The 25,276-nt window shown below is 42.3% G+C and overlaps 1 pseudogene; it reads left to right on the top strand.

Annotated features, from left to right (window-relative positions):
- The first annotated feature begins 2,884 nt into the window (after nucleotides 1-2,884).
- LOC108899716 (bifunctional heparan sulfate N-deacetylase/N-sulfotransferase 2-like) lies at nucleotides 2,885-15,261 on the top strand (annotated as a pseudogene).
- The last annotated feature ends 10,015 nt before the right edge of the window (nucleotides 15,262-25,276 follow it).

Below are 25,276 nucleotides of genomic sequence, written 5' to 3'. Positions count from 1 at the left end.
TTATTGTCTTTATTTTCCTTACTTTTGAAGGGGGACCTCATGATTTATAATTACCTGTTTGATTACCTGTTTGACGGATGTTAACTAAAAAACGATGTGTCCTATCTGTGATGCAGTAAAAATGTTTGTTTCTTACCAAAATGTAATGTAAAGTGGTTTAAGTGTGTTATGGAGCCATTTGAAGAGTCCAAAGCATTTTCATGATTATCGCAATAATATTGTTTATTATTTTGGCCAGTATAATCGTGACATGAAATTTTCATATCGTCCCATGCCTAGTACATACATGCCAAAGATGTGCTGAGGTGTGTGAGATAATTAAGAAAACATAGAACTTGAATGTTTTCCATTCCACAGTTTGTCCACCAGAGAGCTCTTGCAAGTTTACTTTTCAAATATAAAGTGTCCTGTTGATTATTACAAAAGCTTGGTCACCATCACATTGACCATAAATAACAAAAATGTTTTTTATGTGATCTGTTTAATAACTAATAATAAGTATATATGTTGATATATCTTACTTAGAATTTTTTATATATGTGACTTTGATATAATTATCAGCCTCAATAATCCAGTAAAGGCCTGGATCTTCTCTAGGGATGTGGCCAGATCATTTGGAAGATGGAAATTGTTAAAGAAGGCATGAACTACTTTCTTGTAGGTTATAGGTTTATCATGGTGGCCTTATTACTTTAACTACTGAAAAAAATATGAATAGATATTGTTAGAATACACCTTTTTTATCAAGAAGCTAAGATTGTTGCTGCTCAAACAACTTTGTTCTTAAAGATGTCCCATAAATGAAATATTCCTAACAAATGTGGGGATAAAGATGACCCTGTGGCCTTTCCTTTACACAGTATATTTTTTAGCTCTATTGGAGGTGAGGAAGAAGAACAATAAAAAACAATATAAAAACAATCAGTATGTTGTTCTGTCTGTCCGACACTGTGCTATTATGGGAATAAATATACATAGCAGCTTCTTTGGACCAATGAAAGAGCTTGATGGTTGATTTTATCTCATTTGACAGCATAGCTCAAAACCTGTAATAGTCGAGCAGGAGAAGCACTGATGCTAATGCAGCCCTGCTATTTATAACGGTCACAGTCTTCGGGGTGGGGTTATGCTGTGTGGGGCTCCAGTGCGTCATCGAGCCACTGTTTCAGACCTGTCCATAAAATCCTGCTACAATTCCACAGTTGTAATAGTAAAAGTTTACAGACTTTACACATGTTTTAAGGAACTATTTTCTAACACAGTGTGTTCAGAGACAAATCTCTGAATTTGCTTTACACTGACTTTAAGTGTTATAGAGAGATGACAGATTGTGTTTCAAACAGTTTGTTTTTTTCTCCTGAGCATTAACAGTGTATCACTGACTAGCTGTCATTTGTGTATGTGTCTCCATTGTCTAAGTTGTGTCCATCACCTCAGCCTTCCTTCACAGCATTATTCTTTCCAGAGTCTGTTCACTTACACACATGCACACACACACCAAGTTCCACCACAGAACATTAATTGAGGCCCAAACAGTAGCTAATTCACTGCATGGTCTTCTGCTGACCGTGGTTGTGTCTTGTGTGTGTATATGCGCACGTGTGTGTATTTGTTGCCTCATAGTACTCAGCTTCCACAGCTGCTGGAAGCTCCTTTAATTAGCACAAAGAGCCAAAAGAATTGAGGTGACATGCATGTGCTCACACCCAGACAAACTGTTACTATACTCCTACAAAACAGCACACTGTGTAGAGTAACCAGAGTAACAGTGGTGGTTGAAGGACCATACACTTAAACTTGGTATGTTCTCAGGGTCATTGTGAAGGCTGCTTTGTTTGTGTGAATGATGAATTAGTAAATTGCATTTGAATTATGAGTGAGCAGCTTCTTTGTGCTAAACTGGACTAATAATGCCATAAGAAAGAAGATAAGTGCATTGAGTAATTGATCATCCCTTGGCTGTCTTTTCATTTCAAGCATCTGTATCGATGTTCTCTGTAGATTGTGGCCCAAAGAAATGTAGTATCACATCTTTGTGTGGGTACATTTGGCTTTAATTGGGTTACCATTAGATATTTTGTGTTTAATTCAAGAAGTTAAGTTTTGCAGAATTTAGCAAAATTTGTATGTTCAGTATCTGGTGTGGAAATGAATAGGATTTTTTCTTCAAGATGCCCCAAATAACTCCTCCCACATCAAAAACTGTATGGGACAGGTATATGAGACAAGTTTAAAACCAGTTTAAAACCTCAGTTATTGTTGTTTCTTGCTAAGCTATTTTAACCAAAACCATATTTTTTTCCTAAATCTAACCAAACAGATACTGTTCCGTAACATTAACCACATGTTAATTACTGTTACCATGATGATGAAGCCCTGTCTTCGGTTTGGTGTGCTGCCACTCTGCAATACGTCTTGCCATGGGTAGGGGGCAGTGCTTTAGGAAACGGTCCTCTTAGTCTAAATAAAGTGTAGGAGCAAACAACCAATATGGTTGCATGAGTCGGAGGACTGGAGGCAAAATTCAAAGTCACTGCCCTTTGAGTCTGCAGATGTGTCAGAATTGTACAGAGCAGCTTTAAGAAATGAATGCTAATCGAAAACTTATCTCTTGTTCTCTCACCCTCTTTGCCTTCATCCTCTAGGTGTCTTTTTCTGGGATGTCCAGGCTAAGTGGCCTGAGGGGGTTCAGCCCCAAAGCACAGACCACTGGCACAGACACTCCCACTGCTGAGAGACTACACAAGCTACAAGCTACTCTACAGAGGGACACTTCCACATACAGAGACACCTGCATGGCTGCTTGAAAGAGAGAACTAACCAAACTAAGGCTAAGGCTGAACTTTGGATCAGATATTCAGGACCCAACTGGTCTTCAGCAGACACCACCTGTGTTGGCGTTTGCTTTTATTAAACCAACTTCCATTTCTTCTTCTTGGATCTCCTGATATTTTACATTCCATCCATCAAATAATCTATCCTTCCATTCATTGTTTTTGTGCTGCAGAGCTAGAGGTGTAGAGCAGGTAATGGATAATGCTGGCCATGGTGACCTAGTGTAAATGGCTATTCCTCAGCACAGCTTAGTGCCAGTATCTACTGCTCGATCTCCCTCCTCCACTCCCTCCTCCTCTTACCCCTACTTCACCTCTCTGCTCTTTTTGTCTGTTCACCCCTGCTGCTTTCTGCCCAGTCCTGCCGCTCCCCTCCAACACCATGGTAGGTGCAGGCTTGGGTGTGTGGAAGCTAATGCGAGGAGTCCGCCAGCTGGAGCTTCACCGCCTCATCCTGGCACTCATCATCTTCTGCTTGCTGTCCATGGCCTTCCTAGCTTACTATGTCTCCAACAGCCCCAAAATCAAGGAGGCCCCCCTTTACCATTCAGTGACTGTGGTGGAGGAGGAGGGATGTCACCAGGAGCCAGTACGGGGGCCGCTGGAGGAGGGCCTGGTGTCCAGAGGGCACCACTTTTCCTTCCCCGCGGCAGGGACGATTACGGCAGGTGAAGGCGGTGGACAATTCCAGGACAGAGCCTGTAGTTCTGGTGTTTGTAGAGAGCATCTACTCCCAGCTGGGCCAGGAGATTGTAGCCATATTAGAGTCTAGCCGCTTCCACTACCGGACAGAGATTGCTCCTGGTAAAGGTGACATGCCCACATTGACAGAGCGTAACCGTGGACGCTACACACTTATCATCTATGAAAATGTGTTGAAATATGTCAACCTGGATGCGTGGAACCGTGACTTGCTGGACAAGTACTGTGCTGAGTATGGAGTAGGTGTCATTGGCTTCTTCAAAGCTAATGAAAACTCTCTTCTCAGTGCACAGCTTAAAGGGTTCCCTCTCTTTCTACATTCACACCTGGGACTCAGGGACTACCGCATCAATCCCAGTGCTCCTCTACTCTACATCACCAAGCCCAACCAGGTGGAGCAGGGCTCTTTACCAGGGGAGGACTGGACCATTTTTCAGTCTAACCACTCTACTTATGAACCAGTGCTTCTGGCCAGCACCAAGTCCTCTGAGGCACTAGCACATTTTGGACCCAGCCCCCTGCGGACCCTCCATGCAACAGTGGTCCAGGACTTGGGGCTCCATGATGGTATTCAAAGAGTTCTTTTTGGGAACAACCTCAACTATTGGCTTCACAAGCTGGTGTTTGTAGACGCCATCGCCTACCTGACAGGGAAGAGGCTGTGTTTGTCCTTGGACCGCCATATCCTGGTAGATGTGGATGATATTTTTGTTGGCAAGGAGGGAACCCGTATGAAGGTGTCAGACGTAGAGGTGGGTAGGCCAGAGGTCTCAGCCAAAGTCTCACACAAGTCCACAATAATATTAAGGTAGAGGTGATCGATTTAAGTTGCCTTTGTGTAGTGGTTGATTTTGAGATGCTGACATTCATTTAAAAACAGTAATAGATTAGTAGTTAAAGGATCCATTTTTTGTAGGAGTTAAATATTTATAATGTAAATATGCAATGAACATGAAGTAGGAATCAGTTATACCCTTAAAGTGCCCATATTCTGTGTTTTTATGATAACAATCAATGTATGAAATGACAGTGTGAGAGGTGCCTGTGATAGTGATGAACCTAAAGAGACTTACCAGCTTAATCTGCAGCTCCCCTTGGCTTTATGGTGCTATAATGAACTTGAGCTCATTGTTTATATGTCCAGACCACAACTTTACTATATTGGTTGAGTCTCACCGCTCTGTGTTGTTTTTGGCTGCAGCAGGCAGCTGTTTTCAGAGGAAAAAACCACTGTACACTACCTACTCTGCAGCAAACAACAGACAGAAACAGAGAATAGCTGGTAAAGTCACTCTGCAATTTTAAAACATTTTAAACTCTCTACCAGTGGGTTTTGGTAGCCAACTGAAATGAACTGAAACTCACAGGCCCCTGGGTATTAAGAAGAACACAAAAATTAAAATTTCAGTGCCATTTGCATCTTGGGAAAGGTTGTTGTAAGCACAGGTTTTACCATGCTAACCACTCCTTAGAAATGACTGTGGTGGGAATCAATGACTCATGCTAGAAATTGGAAGGGTATTTAATTAGTTTGTGTCAGCTGTCTGTACATGTAAAAAGCCAGCACTGGCACTTAATGAGATGCATGTTAATAGAACTCTTTATATTGTTGATTGCTGCACTTAGAAAAGAGCTGACAGATTGTCACCATATGAGGTATCGTCACATCAGCATAAAGATATAAGTATCAAAAGTATTAGTAAGAAGTTGGCAGTGTAGTGGTTCGTTTTCATCCAGCTCTATAAAATGTATCACACATGTCAAAAATGTCAGCAGGAATGCTTAATTGCTGTCTTGAATAACTATAAGTAGAAACTTTGTGTTGTCACTGAGTATATTTTTCCCCTTTTTACAGGCGTTGCTCAACACTCAAAACAAACTGAGAGCACTGGTCCCTAATTTCACCTTCAACTTGGGATTTTCTGGGAAGTTTTATCACACAGGTATGTAACATCTGACATAATTATATCAGCTTATAAAACAGCTGTGGATTTTTGCATTTGTATCTGTTAGAGGAGAGTTTAAAAAACGCAGCATTTGTGTTACAGCAGTGCCATCTTTTTCACAATTAAAAATCTGTCCATCTGTGTGTAGAGCCCATTGGAATAATCTTATGTGAAGTCACATAAGACCAGAGATTGCTTTGACACAAAAAACTGAGTGAACATAACTGATGCAGAAGCACTCAATGTGACATAGAAACAGCATTAAATGTGAATCAGATCACATTAATTATGTTTAAACACTGTGTGTGTGTGTGTGTGTGTGTGTGTGTGTGTGTGTGTGTGTGTGTGTGTGTGTGTGTGTGTGTGTTTTCAGGTACTGATGAGGAGGATCGAGGAGATGACATGCTGCTGCAACACAGAATGGACTTTTGGTGGTTTCCTCACATGTGGAGCCACATGCAGCCTCACCTCTTTCACAATGTCAGTGTCTTAGCTGAGCAGATGAGGCTCAACAAGATCTTTGCTCAGGTTAGCAGCACCAGTGCACTGCAGACATGGCCAGCATCACATAGTGATGGAGAAACGAAGGAGAATGTAGTTTTGCATTTGTTAGTGTGGTTACAGGAATAGTCAAAGGCATGTGGCACTGCATTGCCAGTTTAAGGACTATGTGGCTACATGAGTAGTAATGGCTTTACTGCAGTACTGAGATCTTTCTCTTTCTTCATAATCTCTTGTGTTGTAGACGTAAGTAGAAACAACACTGTTGAAGTGAAAGATTGTAGAGATATTGGGGATTCATACCATCAGTACACACGTGCATATGTCTATCTGCTTCATTACCTCTCTGCTCTGTTCTCCTGATGATAACTTTCTTTTAACCCTCTTGCCTCTCCTCCCCTTCCACCTATTCATTTGCTGGCATTCTGTCTTCACTCCACACCCCCTCCTCTCCAGGAGCATGGTATCCCAACAGATATGGGCTATGCTGTGGCTCCACACCACTCTGGGGTTTACCCAGTTCACAGCCAGCTCTATGAGGCCTGGAAGTCTGTGTGGGGCATCAAGGTGACCAGTACAGAGGAATACCCCCATCTGAGGCCAGCTCGGTACCGCCGTGGCTTCATCCACAATGGGATCCAGGTTGGTCTGCAGTCCTTGAGCAGTACTTGCATTGCATCATTGTTCCCATGGCTAAACTTTCCATTACGGTATATGTGGAGGTGATAATGAAACATAACAGCTCTGCGCATCGGTGCTGAAAAATAGTTCTCTGTGAAAACTGCAGAAAAAAGCTTGTGAGACAATATTTCTGAAAACTGCCTTTAAGTTATTCACATGTAAAGTTTGACCACTGCAACACACAAACAAAGTCTCTGTAGCTTGTTTTAGATACAGCTTGGTAACAAGGCTCAGTTCAGTGTCAGCAGTATGTGTCATAGACATTAGTATCACATAATAAAATAAAAAAAATAAAAATTCATAGCACATAGTAGACAGAAAAACCTGCACATTTATGAGCATGGTACATCCATGCAGTGGTACAAAATATTCCAGAGTTTAAGGTCCCTGCACTTGAAGTGGTTGCCTTGTTGGACAAAGACCTGCAGCACCTCCTAGTGGGCAAAAATGGAACATATGATGTGTCAGACCAGACATAAAGTTGTAGTTGCCCATCTTGCAATTACTGTGTGGATCAAAGCTGGATAAATGCCTCACTGTTGTTTGGTCATAAACCTACACTTTTATTTGCGAAAAGAGATTGTATTAGACTTTGTCTGAAGAGGGGATTTCCACTCCATATAAACTAAAGAGTAATATCCAATAATATTCTTTATATTTTCCTGTAGTATTTTGTGTCAGACAGAGAGGAATTTCAGTGTTAGTCTTTTGTGATTGGATTTGGATTTGACCTTTTTACTTTAATCTCCCGCTGAAATAAATATTATTTTTCATGTTTGCATATGAATGTAGATTTTCAACCAACAGCTCTTCATGCTTGATACACTTGTAAAATATGACTGAAGTACATGCAAAATAATGTTTCTTACCCGTGTGCACTGCCCCCAGATGCACACTGACTAAAAATGCTGGTTCCTGTTTATTTGTTTTAACTGCTGTGCAGCTCCTGTCTTTTAAAGGAGTGCAATGGGGCATTCGATCACAGTATACAGAACGAACAAATAAATGGTCAAAAATGGATCAGGCTTTTTATAGCTGGAGCAGTTGATGAGAAGATACCTGAATTAGCCATAGCTAATATCCTGCAGATCAGCCCAGGACATCCCAGGTCCAGTATTGTACTGAGTAATTGCTGATTCCCATCTGACCACAAATCCTGATCTAAAAAAGTAGTTTAAATGTTAGTTTAGAGAAATGTCAACAAGACAGAGACTGAAGAACACACATACACAATATACAAATATACACCAAAAAACTCTCTTTGTGTATTTTTTTAGGTGTTGCCTCGGCAGACCTGTGGTCTGTTCACACATACAATCTTCTATAATGAATACCCAGGAGGCTCAAAGGAACTGGACAAGAGTATCAGAGGGGGGGAACTCTTCCTCACGGTCCTCCTAAACCCTGTAAGAGAACCACCTGCAATGCATACACGCAAACACGAACACACATAAAATCACATCACATCATCATCAATCACAACATGTCAAAGTGATCTGTATTCTTGTGGTATCCAGTTTTATTTGGACTGGTTTGTTTGTAATTGTAATAGATATGTGGTGTCACTTTACTTTAGGACCCCCTATTTAGCTTTTATAAGCAGTTAATAACATTTGTTAAATGGTCTAATAAACTATGATCCAGTTGTAGGCACTTAACCATCTGTCATCAACATGTGCCATTAGATGGCTGCACTGATTAGAGCTTCATTTTGTTATTCTTAGCTCTTTTTGTAAGTCATACACCGTTCATGCAGTATGACAGGCAGCACTGCTGGACATTGGTTTAAAAATGTTTATTCATTGTCTGTTTGTACAGCACTCATGGGCCCCACATGAGGGGTTAGTTAACAAAGATATTAATAAACATTTCAATGGACTGAAAGTGTTACCAAATATGTTTTTGTTATATTGTTCTGCATGCATGGATGTGACGCTGTATTTTTATGTGTAAATTATGATTATTATTCTACTAAATTTGTTCCTCAGATCTTGATAATTTACCAGTTGCAGCTAACTGAATTTTAGAACAACAGTTCCAGTAAATTTTAAACTAACTTGTAAAATACACTGTGCCCTCTCAATCCAGATCAGTATCTTCATGACCCACCTATCTAATTATGGCAACGACAGGCTTGGTCTCTACACCTTTGAGTCTTTGGTGAAGTTTGTCCAGTGTTGGACTAACCTCAGGCTGCAGACATTGCCCCCCGTTAAGCTCGCTGAAAAATACTTCCAGATCTTCCCTGAGGAAAGAGACCCACTCTGGCAGGTTGGTATACCAGTTTTGTTCTGGTATTTTTCCAAGTTTGAGGTTAGCTTCAGTGGAAAGGAAAAGACGTTGTTTAGAATCTGACATTTTACTGTTTTAATGGGTTTTTGAGAGGAATAGCTATAAAGTTGTCATTGTCCGAATCCCCTGTGGACAGTTTTGTTCTTAATTTATATCGTAGCTAATCATTAAATCAAGCAAGAATTAACGTACTGTTTGTCCAGGTGAAAGTAAACACCACAGGTGTACAGCAAATTTTCTTCAGTGCTGTGTTGAATGTATTTGCTCTTTGATGTCACCAACCAGTCCACTTACAGTCAATTAACATGTGAATTCTTGAGATGTGGCCAAATATGTGTTTTGTATGGTCACGGTGACCTTTGACCACTGAAATGTATTGGTTCATCTGATGCGATTTTGGAGGTCAATGTTGGTACCAGATATAATGAAATTCCTTCTTGGCTCTCCAGATGTATTGTGTTCACAAGAGTGTGTTCATAGTGATCTTGACCTTTGACCGTTGACCTCCAAAATTCCTGCAAGACATTTCAAAGATATCACATTCACAAGAATGGGATGAACAGACAGATGACCTAAAAACAAAAGAATTTAATGAACCACGTTATTTTTCAGAACCCTTGTCATGACAAGAGACACAAAGATATCTGGTCTAAAGAAAAAACTTGTGACAGACTTCCCAAGTTCCTCGTCATTGGACCACAGAAAACAGGTACCACACTCTCTCCATCTCCATCTCCATTTTCATCTTTATCTTTGTCTGTATATCTCTCTCTTCGTTATGGTAAATGTTCTGTGTTTCCTTAAAGGCACTACAGCACTTCATTCATTCCTGAGCCTCCACCCAGCAATTACCAGTTCTTTCCCCAGTCCCACCACCTTCGAGGAGATCCAGTTCTTCAGTGGAGCAAACTATGACAACGGGATTGACTGGTAAAGACTGACATTCTGTACACTGCCTTCAGAGAGTTCTCAACACTCAGTCACAATCTGAATACAGCATGGCCTAAATTTGGACTCGTGTCACGATTTTTTGTGTTGCTTCTTTTTTCTTTAGATGTCTCATTTTCTGAGATTCAGTTTGGCTAAACTGATGCTTGAAAGGGTTAAAGCATAGGTTCAGATGTTTTCCCAAGTCTATCTTAACACCATACTCACACAACATACTGTATGTACATTTAAAGGGTTGCTAAAGGTAATGATTCCTCCTCTCCATACTGGCCATGAATGAGGAACAAATTCCACAGACCAAAGTCACAGATGTTTTAATATAAAATTCTTCTTTGCTGAGCTGCAGTAGAGGAATATCTCCTGGTAGTCACATGCAGGTTTGTTGCCAGTTTAGGGACACTACTCCAGGAATAAACCTACATGTGAATAAATGATTAACCAAAAAAAAAGAAAACCTACAGCCAAAGCTTTGAAACCACAGTGTTAAAGTTCCGTCAGAGTTCAAGACTTCAGTCCGATCCAGAATCTGTGTCAAACTGTTGTTCACTCACTGGGCCTGTGCAGTTTCATAAAGAAGAATGAGCTGTAAGTGCAGCCAAAGGTGTCTCGACTACATGCTAACTTTAGGCTGTGTACTAGGATTTGACCAGTTTGTAGAGATCTGTTTTCACTTTGACAGCAAGGAGTCTTCTCTGTTGACCAGTGCCAGAAATGACTGTGATTCAAATGATAACAAAATAAAATGTAAAGTGAAACGATTCAGGGTTGTGATGTTTTTACGATGAGTATTGGTTTTATTTGTGTTCTCCACAGGTACATGGATTTCTTCCCATTCCCTTCTAATGTCAGCACAGATTTCATGTTTGAAAAGAGTGCCAACTACTTTGACACAGAGGTAGCTTCTAAAAGAGCTGCTGCCCTGCTACCTAGAGCCAAAATCCTGGCAGTGCTCATCAACCCAGCTGACAGAGCTTACTCCTGGTACCAGGTGAGAAACTACCACTCATTCTGCACTGTACACACATTCAGGACTGTGTCAGACTGGACAGGTTCCTTGTGGCAGTTGAAAACCCACTTCACTGTCACTTTACTTGATTTGTGTGTGTGTGTGTGTGTGTGTGTGTGTGTGTGTGTGTGACCACAGCACCAGAGGGCCCATCAGGACCCTGCAGCCATCAACAACACTTTCCATTTAGTGGTGACAGCAGGCCCTTCAGCCCCCAAGGACCTGCTGGCCCTTCAGAGACGCTGCCTTAACCCAGGGGCCTATGCTACCCACCTGGAGCGCTGGCTGCAACACTACCAGCCCAGCCAGGTAACACACACTGTGGCAGGTGGACATTGGTTCACTGTCAAACTCAAGAGCTGGTGTCAATCCAGGTATTTTTACAAGGTTGCACATCTGATGTCAGATGGTTCTAATATCAATATTGAATTAACTCTGAAATCAACATTTCAGCCCTGGAATGTCATAGAGATCTGTCTTTCACCACATTACAGACACGTAATGTTAGCTAGTCAGATGGGTCTGCCAAAGCTCTTTGCATTGTTTTGTGTCATGAAGTACAGGGTCCTGAATGACGTTCATCAGTCACATGAGTCACAGACCCCTATAATGCAATGACTTCCTCTTAAATGTTGCCACAAAGAGCTTGACTGAAACGTCCAGATATGAGTCATGGATGACACTGACTGTGTGTTTGTGTGCACATGCATGTGTTTTAGTTGCACATTGTGGATGGAGCCCTGCTGCGGACCAACCCAGCTCTGGTGATGGAGGGAATCCAGAGATTCCTCGGTGTCACTCCCATCTTCAACTACACCCAGGCTCTAATGTTTGTAACACACACGCGCACACACACGCACACACACACACACACACACACACAGTTCATCTAGAGGACCTGTATCCATGAAGGAAAAGTTCAACATTCTGTTTGAAAGCAACAAAAAAGCTTGAGAGAGAGAGTAACCCAGCAATTATTCTTCCTATACTCCTCTACTATATGCAAGAAGTGTTTGACTGTAACATACTATATGTCTTCAGGTATGATGACAGCAAAGGTTTCTGGTGTCAGCGAGTGGAAGGAGGTCGAGCTAAATGCCTGGGGAAGAGTAAAGGCAGGAAGTACCCAGAGATGAGTCCTGAGGTACACCTACACCTCACACTGTCATCACTGTACTTTACTCATTGACTGGCATGTGCAAGCTCTTTAAAGGATCATTTTGGTTCACTAAAACTCGGGTCTAATTTTGGCCATCAGCTCTATCAGTAATAATAATATCATACTCACCAAGTTAACAGCTGAGATCCAGGAATACTGTGGCATCACGAGTTCACACAAATATGATGGTGGGATCAGCAGCCACACTGCTTGTGAACTTGGATGGTGACTAATATCTGCGCTCAACAAGCAGCCACAACCTGTCCATAACCCTGTAGCTTTCACTGTGCTCTCTGATCAACATGTCGTGACTTTGTGTGTGTGTGTGTGTGTGTATTTTATTATTTTTTTTACTGGTGAAGGAAAAACACACATAAAAAGTGGTTGACATATGCACACAATACTAAACATCACATACATGTAGTCATGCATGACAAGACAAGGACAGCCCTTTTTTACATTGTGGTTTTAAATTCAGGAAAAAAGAAAAGAGAGAAGAAAAAAAGGAGTTTTTTGTTTTTTTGTTCACCCCCCACCCTGTTATTAATTTGCCCCAGCTCCCCACCCACCCACATAAGCCCGCCATTGCTGAAAATAGTCTCCTACAAATGCACTTTTTATAGATCATATATTTAGGAAACCAGAGTTATCCTTTAAAGGTTCAGCAGCTGCTGAGTAAACCTCTATTTATCATCACATTTTCAACATCTGTATATTATATCAGATTATTTCTCCCCAAGTTCTACTGATCTCTGACCTTTCCTTGTGTGTGTGTCTGTGTGTGTGTGTCTGCATGGACAGTCGCGTGCCTTTCTGGCTGAGTACTACCGTGAGCACAACATGGAGCTGCTGCGTCTGCTCAATCGACTGGGACAACCGCTGCCATCCTGGCTCCGCCAAGAACTCCAGAGCACCAGCTGGAGCTGAGGCCATAAGCTCACAGATAGACAGACAGACAGACAGACAGACCACAGAGAAGCCGGGACTGGAGTCTGTGGATGAGCCAACACTTGGCTCTGGGTTAGACTGAACTACCTAATCTGGAATCAACAGCAGCACACACTAAAAGAGCTACCGGGTTTTAGCTGATGTTACTGGTGCTCCTGTTCAATGGCAAAGAGAAGACAGCATGAGATCTTTCTGAAAGTGTTGGTCCCTGTTGGAGAAGGATTCCAGTGGACTCTCCCTCCAGCTCCTGATTTGTTGCCGACCTCCCATGAGCACTGGGCAGCCGTCAGCCTCAGTTGGTGTGTGTGGGACGAGGGGGGTCCGGGCCTGACCCTGCACGCATCAGTTTGCTGTGGATCCAGAGGGACTGAGTGACCAGCAGATTTGAGGTATAAAGATCAGATCAGACCGCCTTAATGTGAGGAGAGAAACTCACAGGATGAGACCGTGCAGATGTGGAGTGTGTAACTGGACACAGGACTACATGCACAGACACACAGACACTCACATGTCTCATCTCTCCACAAGAATGATTGTAAATCAGGCCATTTTCAAAGCAGTTGTATATGTTAGGTTTGGGGGGACAGGTGGGAGACAGAATTGCCAGCAGCCTGAGGACGACAGTACAGCCAGACAGTCCATATCCTGGTCAAGAGTTCTCTGTTTCACACACACATCTACCTGCAGGTGGGGCCAGTAGTTGGAGGGCTGCGTTCCCTTTTATCACCGTTTACCAGTATGTTTACTGTAGGAACAGACATTTTAAAATGGATTAGGTTAATATGATGAAAGGTCAATGTAAATATCATGTTTAGATTTGGTACATAACTGAAGTCCAGGTTTGGTCCAGGCTGTGCCCACACTAACATCCTGTCAGGGAGCAGCTTCTTATGCCTAGTTTCTTCACTAAGATAAAGAGAGCTTTTGAATGATGACAGACTGATCTCCTGTTTAAGTTCACTTACATTCTTGCTTTTAACCTACATCCCTTTTTTTAATTTGCTGCTCACGTGTTGACAAATGGAGTGAACCACAAAATCCTGTTGAGTGACGGTAAAGTTGTGGGACTAAATTTTCAGTTATTTGAATTGATACAAATGTCTGTGTGATTCTGATTTTCGTACCTCTGGGACAGAGCATGAAGGTTCAGCTTTCACATCAGCTCTTAATAATATAGAGAATGGTCTTGGTTACATTGACTGTCCAGTGTCAAGGCAAAACAGTTAGTTTGTTTTCTGATTTCTTGCTCGGGCTGGAGACCTCTCCCTTGAAATAGCTGCTGATGCTCATGGTTACTGTGGTATTAGGAGTCATTATACATACTAAGCTGGGACAACATTGGTCAGAACCAAAATTGTAAGTATTGTTTGCCTATTGTGTGGATGAAATTAAGGTTACCCTAAAGGGGTATTCTAGGGATTCAGTATTGCACTCCTATAATGTTGGGGGTCTCACAGGAGATAGATGAAAATATGGTTGCAGCAAAAAATTCCAGCAAAGACTGAGTTATCCTAACATTTATAATATGGGTCAAGCTCCAAAAACACTGAGATTGTTCCTTCCTGGCTGGTTAATAATCACATCTCTCAAGCTTCACATCTCCAGTTTATAAGTCAGGTGTTCTGTTTATAGTCTCCAAGCCCTAGCTGAGGAAACACCATCATGTCATGAGGGTTATTTTCTCAGACTTGACAAAGCTCCCCCTGAACCACTCAAAACATCATTTAGTTGACACAGGACTAAACCTAACTAGTGCATTGACTTGGACATAGAGTGATGTTAGCCATCCTGAACAGCGATGTACTTTTGTCATCACTCAAAAATTCAACATTTTCATAGTGATAAATAGTTAAGCAGCTGTCAGCACTGATTCTGAGATGATCATGAGGCACAGCACTGGACCTCAACTATTTAAAACCTACTGTTGTGTTTGACTGTGATGGGGGATAAGCACCTCAGTCAGTAAGAGCTACACCCTAGGCTAAGAAAAAAACTTCATCACATGTCAAGTGTCTTCAGAAAAACCAAAACAGAATTCTAAACACACATCACCCCACATTCTTTTACACCCGTCTCCACCTGAGGACAGTAACCCATGAATGTCACAGGACAAGAGAAGAGACGTCAGAGACCGTATGGAGACGAATCAGAAGCTGCTGTCTTGTTGTTTTCTGTTTGTTTTGTATAAATGTCAAAAAGGCCAACACTGTATCATCTCTAATAAACACATGGAGAGGTTGGAAATGATGTCTGCTGCCTCTTTTTTTTTTTACCTCAGTTATCTCATGTGAGGTATGTGAAAGTAGAAATATTCACCCAGAAAGCTTTACAATAGAGAGCTGAAAGGCTTGTCAAAACCACACACAGGATGGGAAATACAAATTCCTTCCTTTGAGTATTTTTAAGAGGGCTCAGTAAGGTCAGCAGGTACAGTAAAAATGATCTTGAAAAGAAGGTTTTATTTTCAAGAAAAGACCACTGAGCCCTTCTCACCATTTCTATTTAGGTCAGTATGTGTCATTATGGAGAGTTAGAGCACCCTTCCCACTGAACACAATGCCAAACTGTATTAGCAAACATATTATCCCTAAGTGTGACAATTTGAACAGAACTACTGAACAGGATAAGCCACTACAGGAATATGTGGGTGGGTGTAGGGGTTACAGGCCAAGTGCCTGAGAAAACCCTGAGGCCAGTTCATCAATGATGAGAAAGGACAGTAATATTTTGTGCTCTGCATGCTCATGCTGAGTCCAAGAAAAAGATGATGCTCTCAATGTAAACTTCAAATACACACACACAAAGGCACAGCTATAGGAAAGGTGGGCTTATACCGCTCCTTCCTCACACGTGTTCAGGTTGGTGTGTGTAAATAACAACTAAACTCTGGCTTCTTCACACAGTCCAAACTCTCAAAGGGTAAGCAGCACAGCAAATGGATGGGATAGATGGATGGGTCGGTTCAATGAGGTGCTTTGTGTCAAACAGAGCAGAATGATGGTCATACTGTGGGCTGACTGGTTTGTGTATCAAGCTGTCGAATGTGCATGAACAGCCTCCACTGCAGCAGAGCCTGTACAACTCCACAGTAACATCTGCTGCACAGACAGCAGTGTCATACAGCTTGGTGGAGGCTGAGACACAAGAAGCAATGGAAGGATTAACAGTCCTAAACAACTGCACACGTGTACTGCAGACACAGAAAAAATACTTTAGTACTGTGAACACACATGAATTACAAGAAAGAAACACTGTACAGAAACACACACACAGAGCTCTTCCAAGAAAATCTGGGCCTTAATCTGTCCACAGCTGTCAGCCACCCCACCCAACACACACACCCGCACTCACAGAGACAATAAGATGAATTCTTTATATCCCTACACACACACACACACATACTGTATACTTGCAGCACCACACAACTCTAATCTTCAGAGGTGTCATGGGGTCATGAATAATGTTTCAAAGATAATTCACAGAGGCAAACATTTTAAACATTAGTGTACCAACCACTGAAGACAGTTCCATTTGTTTTGAATAATCTGCATGGTGAAGTCAATAAAACCTCTGACAAATGGTAGATGAAGGGCTTTAAGTGATTGTGAGGAAAAAGACTGTGGTTTATAATATAGGACCATACTTTGCATCGCTCGTCCTGCAATGTTCAAAGTCACTAATATTAATCATTCTGTTTATTTTCATCTTAACATTAACCAGTGCTAGAAATCCCAGCCCCCCTAATGTTTCTACAGTCACCTACACATAAAAACAGCATGCTGAGAAATGTTTACTGGCAAATCTGTGCTTCTCCTCCATGTGTGTCAGAGACATGCTTCACAAGGCAAAAACCATTTCGATCTGGATTGCACTGGTAATGTATAAGATGCAGTTTATAGCCAGAAGACAATGTTGTTGATGTTCCAGGTTGTAAATTTTCATCTGAACAGAAGTAGCCTGATTATCAGTCTTCATTTTCATTCTACCATAATCACTTAAACAAACCTGAGATGTGGCCATTGGTTCAGAGGTCTGGAACCAGGCTTGACTCCACTACTTCCTCTGCAAACATCTGATATAACTGGAATACAGCAAACCCAAAAAGTAGAGGTGTAGACACATCTGTGCACTCTCCTGAGGACAGAGACAAAAAAAAAAAAAAAAAGATTAATGTTTTTGTTAAGTTTTGCCTCTGAATACTCCTTCCTCCACCCTCAGGCCAAAATGTTGACCCTACATGCTACTAAATTTTTCCTCACGTAATGGGAAGATTGCTGTTACATCTACTAAGCATATTCCTGCTCCCCAGAGGATGAAGCTCTGTGATCTTAATGACTGCATGTCGTTTTTCCTCTACACCAGCCTCAGGACAAACTGCATTTTAAAATCTAATAATGTGTAGGCTGTAGAATATTTGTCAGTATAAACAGTGCTGCCTACAGAGCCTCCATGGAGCTCCTGACTTACAGTTCTGTGTAGGAGGAGGCTGTTGTTACTGATTCAATAGTAGCTGGCCAGAGCAAAGTTTATGTGGTTTATGCAGTCTGCAAATCAGTGTCATGGTATAAAAAATATACTGATCTTAGTTTGTATGAAATAATAGGAAAACATAAGAGAGCTCATTTTCTCACACACATGTTCACATGCTTTCAAAAAGATATAGTTTCTGCATTATTTTTTAACCATGCAGTCCACAAGTCACTCGAGAGCTGCTTTTCATCAAACTGAGTCCCACAGTCAGTTAAGATGATCAATCAGTTTGACGGATGGTGTGAGTCATACTGCCATTATCAACTCTATCCAACTCATCCTCCACTGAGAGGAAACCCAGGCAACCCCTTCCCCTGGAAATCTCTCCTTCTTCACCTCCCACTCCCACACATTTGCCTCGTTCTTCACTGAGAAAATTCCAAGTGCTTCCATATCAGGCACAAAATGTGTTGCCCCTGCATCGACTTAAAGTCCATTCAAGTAGCATGACACAATTTGACCCTATCAACCAGAAAAACTTGGATGACATTCTACAACATCTGAAATCATCCTCCTGCTGCCTTGATATTCTGCCAACAGGATTGTCTCAGACCTTCTGCAAATTGTCACCACGTCTCTTCTCTCAGGTGATTTCCCACAGGCCCTGAAAACTTCCATCATTAAGCCACTCTTAATGAGCAATGGAGAACAATGGAGACACGTCACTAATAAACATTTGCAGGCCCATATCAAATCTCTGATTTTACACTGAACAACTGATTTGATATCAGGATTTGCAGCACTGAGGCTGCACTGGTTAAGGTCTTCAGTGACATCCACTAAAACACTGACAGTGGCAGAATTTCAGTCTTTGGATTACTGGATCTCGGTGCTGCATTCAACACAGTCAACCACAACATCTCTGGCACCGTAATAAACTGGTTTGAAACGTACTTGAAGGACCAAGGGACTATAGCTCTGGGTAAGTGCATTGAACAAATCATCGATGGATGTATTGAATTTTCCTCATTTAAACAAAGACAAAACTAAAGTAACTGTTTTTGGAGACTAGGAAGAACGATTAAAAGACAGTACTCAGCTTCACTTGGAAAAATCAAAAACTACAAACCAATCCAGAAATCTTGGAGTAGTCATGGACTCAGACCTGAATTTTAACTCCCACATTAAGGCAATTACAATGTCAGCCTTCTGTCACCTTAAAAACATATCTGGGTTAAAGGGCCTCTGTCTCAGGAGGACTTGAAAAAACTTGTCCATTTATCTTCAACTTAACTACTGTAATGGTGTGTTTGCAGGTGTCTCAGAACGCTGCTTCTGGAGTCCTCTCTAAGGCCGAGGGGAGAAGATCAAATCAGTTCAGTTCTTGGATCTTTTACAGCGACTTCCTGTCTGCCAGAGAACTGATTTCAAAATACAGCAGCTGGTTTATAAAGCACTGAATGGTTTAGTGTCAAAACTAAACACAGAGAAGCAGCATTCTGTTTTTATGCTCCATACATCTGGAACAAGTTCCCAGAGAAGGTGCAGGTCCACTGAAACTCTCAGTTGATTTAAATCAAGGCTGAAAAGCTTTCTGTCCACCACTGCCTTTTATTAGTGATAATAAATAATCTCTCATTTCTTACATTTTTATTTTGCATTCTACTCTTGTCTCTCTTTTAACCATTTTAAATTTCTATGTGCTGTACAAATAAAGTTGCCTTGCCTTTAACTGTATATATCTTGTACATGTTTTGTCTTTTTATTTAGTCTCTTTTTAATGCATTGATGTGGAAGTGTTGTAGATCAGTGAGTCAGAATGTTAACCTGTGTGTGAATATAATAAGGAGTGATATAACTATCATAATACAACACAGCACATGCCACAATATAACCTGTATCACTGCTACCTGATGATGTTGCGCTGTGGTGCCAAACTATTGTCCAGGATACTTGCAGGGAAAGTATGTCACATTACCAAAGTTTAGGGCTGTCAACATATTCATATAGTCTGGATGCAGAGAATTCTATCAGTTGTATCAATGTCAGTACTGTTTAAGGGTTAAAATGACATGACACTCCCTCTGTGCACTCAGAGGCAGGGACAGTCTGTGACAAGCTTGTTTACATTTGCACCAGGGCATCACATGAGCAGAGCCACCCCATTAAACTAGATTCATGCAATGAATGGTTAAAACCTTGATACGAGTATCCTATCTGCAAAATGTCCACCAAACGTTCAGTACAGGAGCTGGAGGTGAGAGTGCTGCAGAGCTCATCACAGAACCACCCACTTCCCCTCTCCACTCTGGTTTAGATCCAAATGTGCCTGAGGAGAGAACTTCATTACACAATTCATTTTGTGGTCATTACGATTTGTCACTGTCCTTTCACTCAGGGCGGTCAGCATGGTTCCTTCTCTACTGCTGATTTTCCTTCACCTGAAATTCCAAAACAAAAATAGAAATAAATTCCTGGTCAGTCCCACCGCCTCTCTCCAGATGACTGGAGAGTGGAAAGCCTTGCGATTTCACCTGTCAACATTCAAACAGACTGAACTCTCTCAAGTGATGAGGGCAGGTCAATTTGTGAACAGAGGTGAATGTGTCTGGCCTTATTACAAGACAAGCATGTATATTTGCATGATTGACAAGAATCTCAGCCATGGCAGCTACCACCAGCCGATCCCAGCTATGCTCCAGGCCTCCTCCCTTCTGACCAAATTGAGATTTTCTGATTTTCCTGCTCCTGAAAAGCAGCTAGTGGCAAACTAAACTCCAGTGTGTGGCAGCCATCTGGTAACATAACAGCATCACGGTCATTTGTGTCCTCTATGTCTTCTGACATATATGAAAATGAAAAACAGTGAAGTGACGTGAAATTGGCTGCGGCTAAGTCAACCACAAACATGAGCAGTTCCCAGCTGATTTGTTTTGGCTGTCTGTTGTCTCACTGTTGTGTGAAAAAAAACCAAACACACACACACACACACAGAGGCCCACTGAGTATTGCAGTTTCCATAGCAACAGTGATAGTGATGGAGAGTGGGTTGGTGTTGGTGGGAGGGTGGCAGGGAGGTTGAGCAAGAGAACGACAGAGAGTGTGAAACTACAGCAGTAACTGAGGTCACAGTGGAACTGAGAGTGTATGTGAGTGAGGGTAAAAAGAATGAGTGGAAAACAGAGCCAAAGAAAGAGAAACAGGGCGCTGTTTTCTTTGTTTTCTCTCTAGTGCACACATTCATTCATGCATCAGCCCTGCTCCCCTCTTCCCAGGTGGAGGGACAATGACGCTGGCTCTCTGACTATCTCTTCTCATTATCATTCCCCCTCCCCCTCCATCCGTCTCCCACTACAGCTGGATAAGCCAACCACTAACCGGCTCGAATCTCCGTTACAGAGCAGGGATTTGAAGATTGCACCCTCACATTTGTAATCAGATGTAGGAGAGGATTATCTCAAGGTCTCCTCCATCTTGTGCACAGCCGGGGGCTGCTGAGACAAAGGAGAAAGAAAAGAGGAGGCTGTGGAGGAGAGCAAAGAGAGATCTCAGGCAGCTCAGTGAATGATGTGGAGTTAAAGACAGAGAGGGAGGGAGAGGTCACCTGTGGATGTGAAGAGGAGGGGGAGGAGGATGAAGGCTTCCTAAGGAGCTGCACCCATCACCCGATTCATCCGAAAGGGAAAGAGGGGAGTATAGAACCTCAGCAGCAAGTAGATCACTGTGAAAGGTAAGCTGGTGGATGAAAGCGTTCAAATCTGTGTGTGAGGCACACTGTGTATAGTTTGTGTTTATGGATGTGTATCTGATTGTGAGAGGGGTGTGTAGAAGGTTGTGATGGTTCTGTTTCAGGGGCTCAGCCCACTTCCTGGGGTAATTTTAGCACCAAGAGACACTGCACGTCGTTTCCTTGAATGAGTCAGAAGCCATGCCTGTTATCTGTGTGTGCCAGAATTCACTCAATTTAAACTGTATTCCAAAACTGGAATTTAATCTAGCATCCTAAACAGCATCTGACAAAAGATTACATGTACAAAATTCAGGCTGAAATATGTGACACACTACATGCAGGGATTCGACACACCTTCAGACTCGGCACTGTTAGTAAGCACTGACTTGTTGCTATCTGAATCCTGTGACTCACTTCATGTCATATGTTCATATGATGTGATCTGGACCTGGACAACTATTCACATCATCAGAATCACCCTGCAACTATTTTTTAAAATAACAGTTAAACATACTTCAAAGTATACCTATTGACCTTCTCTGAGAGTTAGATGAGAAGAACAATACCACTGATTTGTCTGTGTGTTAGGTCCAGAGCTGGAGTCAGGACATGGTTAGCCTAGCTTAATGTAAAGGAAGCTGGAAGCAGTTTTAATGCTAAACTAGCCTGGCTCTGTCCAGTGTTCAAATATACACCTGCCAAGCCCTCTGAAGCTCGCTGATCCACACCTGTCGTCTCGCTTGTTTAATCTGTATACAAACGAGTTACACTTACACTTACAGTTACATTTTTGTGTTTTGTCAGGGGAATTATTTCTTGCTGAACTACAGTCAGGGCAGTGACTATGTGCAGGGTCCAGTGGACAGTGAAGTTGTCTGGTACTGTACCATGGCTCTGAAACCAAAACCTGTGCTCATCAGCTGTTTTTGGCTACCTGCACTACAGGTAGCAGTGCTGCACAGAAAAACTGGGCGATTGGATAAACTGTAGTTTGTCAGCATGTGACTTCCTCTAAAAGCAGAAACTGTCATTTTTCTGTTTCTGTGAATACACTAGATTAGATTAGATAAATAAAATACAACATGTTGATGGGTAAGCTTTAGAGGATGTTGATAGGTGTGTTGAGGGTTTTCCTTCATTATAAAATCCCTAATTTGCATGTTACTCTTAGACCAGGATTTCTCACCACAAATGAAATTTTATGGGCAAGGACGAGCAACAAAGATTGCCAGCAACACAGGTCACAGTTGAGGTGTGGGACTGTTGTTCCATGTAGCTTGAGCACTGTCTTTTGTGATGTTGCCCTGTCTAATGCTGCTCTGTGCTTTTATCCTGGAGATCCAGTCCAGCCTCTTGTTGAACTGCCTGCATGTTTTATTACAGATGAACTGTTAACAGTTGCAGCAATATGAATGGATTTGGAGAAAGTAGTTTTGGTTTGAGTGCATATGGCAGTCCTCAGCATTAAAACCAGCATACAAGCACACAGCTCAGAATGATGATTTCCCATAGTCGTTTTGTTTGTCAAATAAAACATATTTTGCAAGAAAGCTCAGTAAATAGCAGCATCTCGACTCCCATTCAGACTTCACTCTTCATCTTAATTTGAAGAAGTGAATCTTTTATCATTATCTCAGTGTTATTAGATCAGTTTGTTAGTTTAAATAAAGTTAACTTAAACTGTCTAGTGCTCCCATTCAGAACTATTTCAGAGCTCATAATCATGAGTTCAATTTATTTTTCATTTAACTTATCACATGAATTTGTGTAGAAGCATTGGTAGTTTACTTTAAAAGCATTGTAATTTACATATGGAGGATTATTATGTCTAAATCCCACTGTAATTTATACTATTACATATTTACCACATACACACTGTGACATCCCCAACTAAACTTTACAGAGACAAGGCAACTGTTGCTCCTGAAGGTGTTTCACCAACGTTCACAATCAGTTTTGATGTTTTCCAGCTGTGAGTAGCTCCTCCTCTTTTGCACTGCACAGTGGATCTATTTTTTTTAGTTTGCATACTGACTTTTTGAAATACACATGCACAATCCACTTCACAGGCTATTCTGTGAAGTGGATTGTGAGCAGCACTGTCATCTCAGTAACAGTGACAGTGAAAAAATGTACATGTAACCTGACTGTTCATATAACTTCAGTGATATATTTGTTCACTGGGGGGATGCTGTAATGAGCGATACTTAAAGTCACTCACATGCCATGTGAAAGGATTCCATATTTGTTTAAACAAATATATTTGTTTAACAAAGTGCAAAATGTAGGAAGTATCTGAAAGAAGCTCAAGGACTGTGACAGGTACAATACTATTATGTACCATGCCATTGTGGAGGCCATAAAGACTAGAGGACAAAAGTAACCAAACCCCAAACTTAAATCTGTGACAACCTTGACATCTATTTGTGAAAAACAGGGACTGAACTGTCTGGACAGTTTTTCAGCTTGTCACATGGATTAAACCAAACTATGACTCCATTTTACTAAAAAGTAGATTCATGATATTATTGAAAATATCTACTTTATACAAAAATTGCTTTCAGAAGTGTCAGTACATGTGGTTTTCTGTCTTCTGTGTGTGTTGTGTCTGAGCTGAACATGTATGAAACATCCAGACACTGTGTTTTATTTCTTCTTTAAAGGTCTTCCATGGCAGAGGCCAGGCAACCTGTGTCGGAGCTGTACCATCAAGGGGGAACTGTTTCCTTGGGATCAACCCTCTCTGGTCAGTCTGTCTTTGATGCCTCCACACTGGCAATAAAACCCTCCAGACTGGCTGAAGGACCAGGTTACACCTGTCCGGAGGAGGTCAGGGAGGTTGTCAGTGAGATCTGTACAGCAGCTCCTTCTACCAGAGAAACTAATTGCAGCAGTCTGAGAGTCAGTGGAGAGCCTGGCGAACACGGACAAAGTGCATCTAAACACTGTGTGCCCCCAGGGTTTCAAGCCGCCCCATAGTCTAGCTGAGACATATACAGTCTCACATCATCACACGACAGTTATGAATGCAACCGATGACGCCCCTCAGGCTGGCAGGACACTACAGAGTATAAAGCCAGCCTCTCTGCCTGTTCACAGGAGTCACTCAGACACTTTACCTCTGCTTAAACAAGCAGGCCCCCCCCAGGCTCCAGACAGTGAGACCGGTGGACTTGATTACCATGGAAGAGATAAGAGTATCCAAGAGGCTGAGAATCACTCCATGTTAGCCTGCAAGCAACCCATGCAGCTGCAGCAGTGTAACATTGTCACCACTGTTTGCCGAGGGGTCAGCGGTGGAGAGAGTGGTGTGCAGCCGCCTCAAAGCAGGTGTGTCTGTGTCGTCCCCAAGGCGGCAGTCAGAGTGGAGGGTGTTGAAGAAAAAGACCGTCTTCTTCCTAAATGTGACAAGGCACTCTGTTATGGCTCTTACATTCATCATGCCAATGTTGAAGACACATTTGCTGCCTACTGCCATCCCCAGCCCATCCCAGCCCCCTCCCAGCTGCTGCCACGCCTGGCAGGCATAGAGCCAAGCGACATGCAGCGTGCGATGGTGCCTCCTTCAGTAACGGACCACCTGACCCTGCCTCGCCTCATCTCTTCTGTTAGTGAGACTGGCCTGGATGCCAAACATCTGCTGCGGTGCTGCAACCTCAACTACTCTTGGATCAGCTCTCTGCCTCCTGGTGCTGGGCCACAAACTCAAAAACACTTCAGTGGAGAGGAGTGCTGCAGCAGTCCCATTGGCCATGTTAGAACCATGACCCGGACATTGGGACTATGACAGCCCACAGTGAGCTGAGGGATGTTGGGGTACAGACAGGACAGACTGCCACACCTCATGTGTTCCCCCAGATCTGTGTGGCAGAGGAGAACAGAGGTGAGGCCTCCTGCAGCCAGACTCCATCACTGACGAACACTGACAGTGATGGAGGCAAGAAATCAGGTGCTCTTAAGTCCCCAGTGAAGGAGGTGAAGTGGGATGCGGAAGGAATGACATGGGAGGTGTATGGGGCGTCTGTGGATCCTGAGGAGCTGGGTCTGGCCATCCAGAGA

The sequence above is a fragment of the Lates calcarifer genome, unplaced genomic scaffold, assembly GCF_001640805.2.
Source record: "Lates calcarifer isolate ASB-BC8 unplaced genomic scaffold, TLL_Latcal_v3 _unitig_4455_quiver_1581, whole genome shotgun sequence".
Lineage (NCBI taxonomy): Eukaryota > Metazoa > Chordata > Actinopteri > Centropomidae > Lates > Lates calcarifer.
This window is presented reverse-complemented; position numbering and strand designations above follow the sequence as displayed.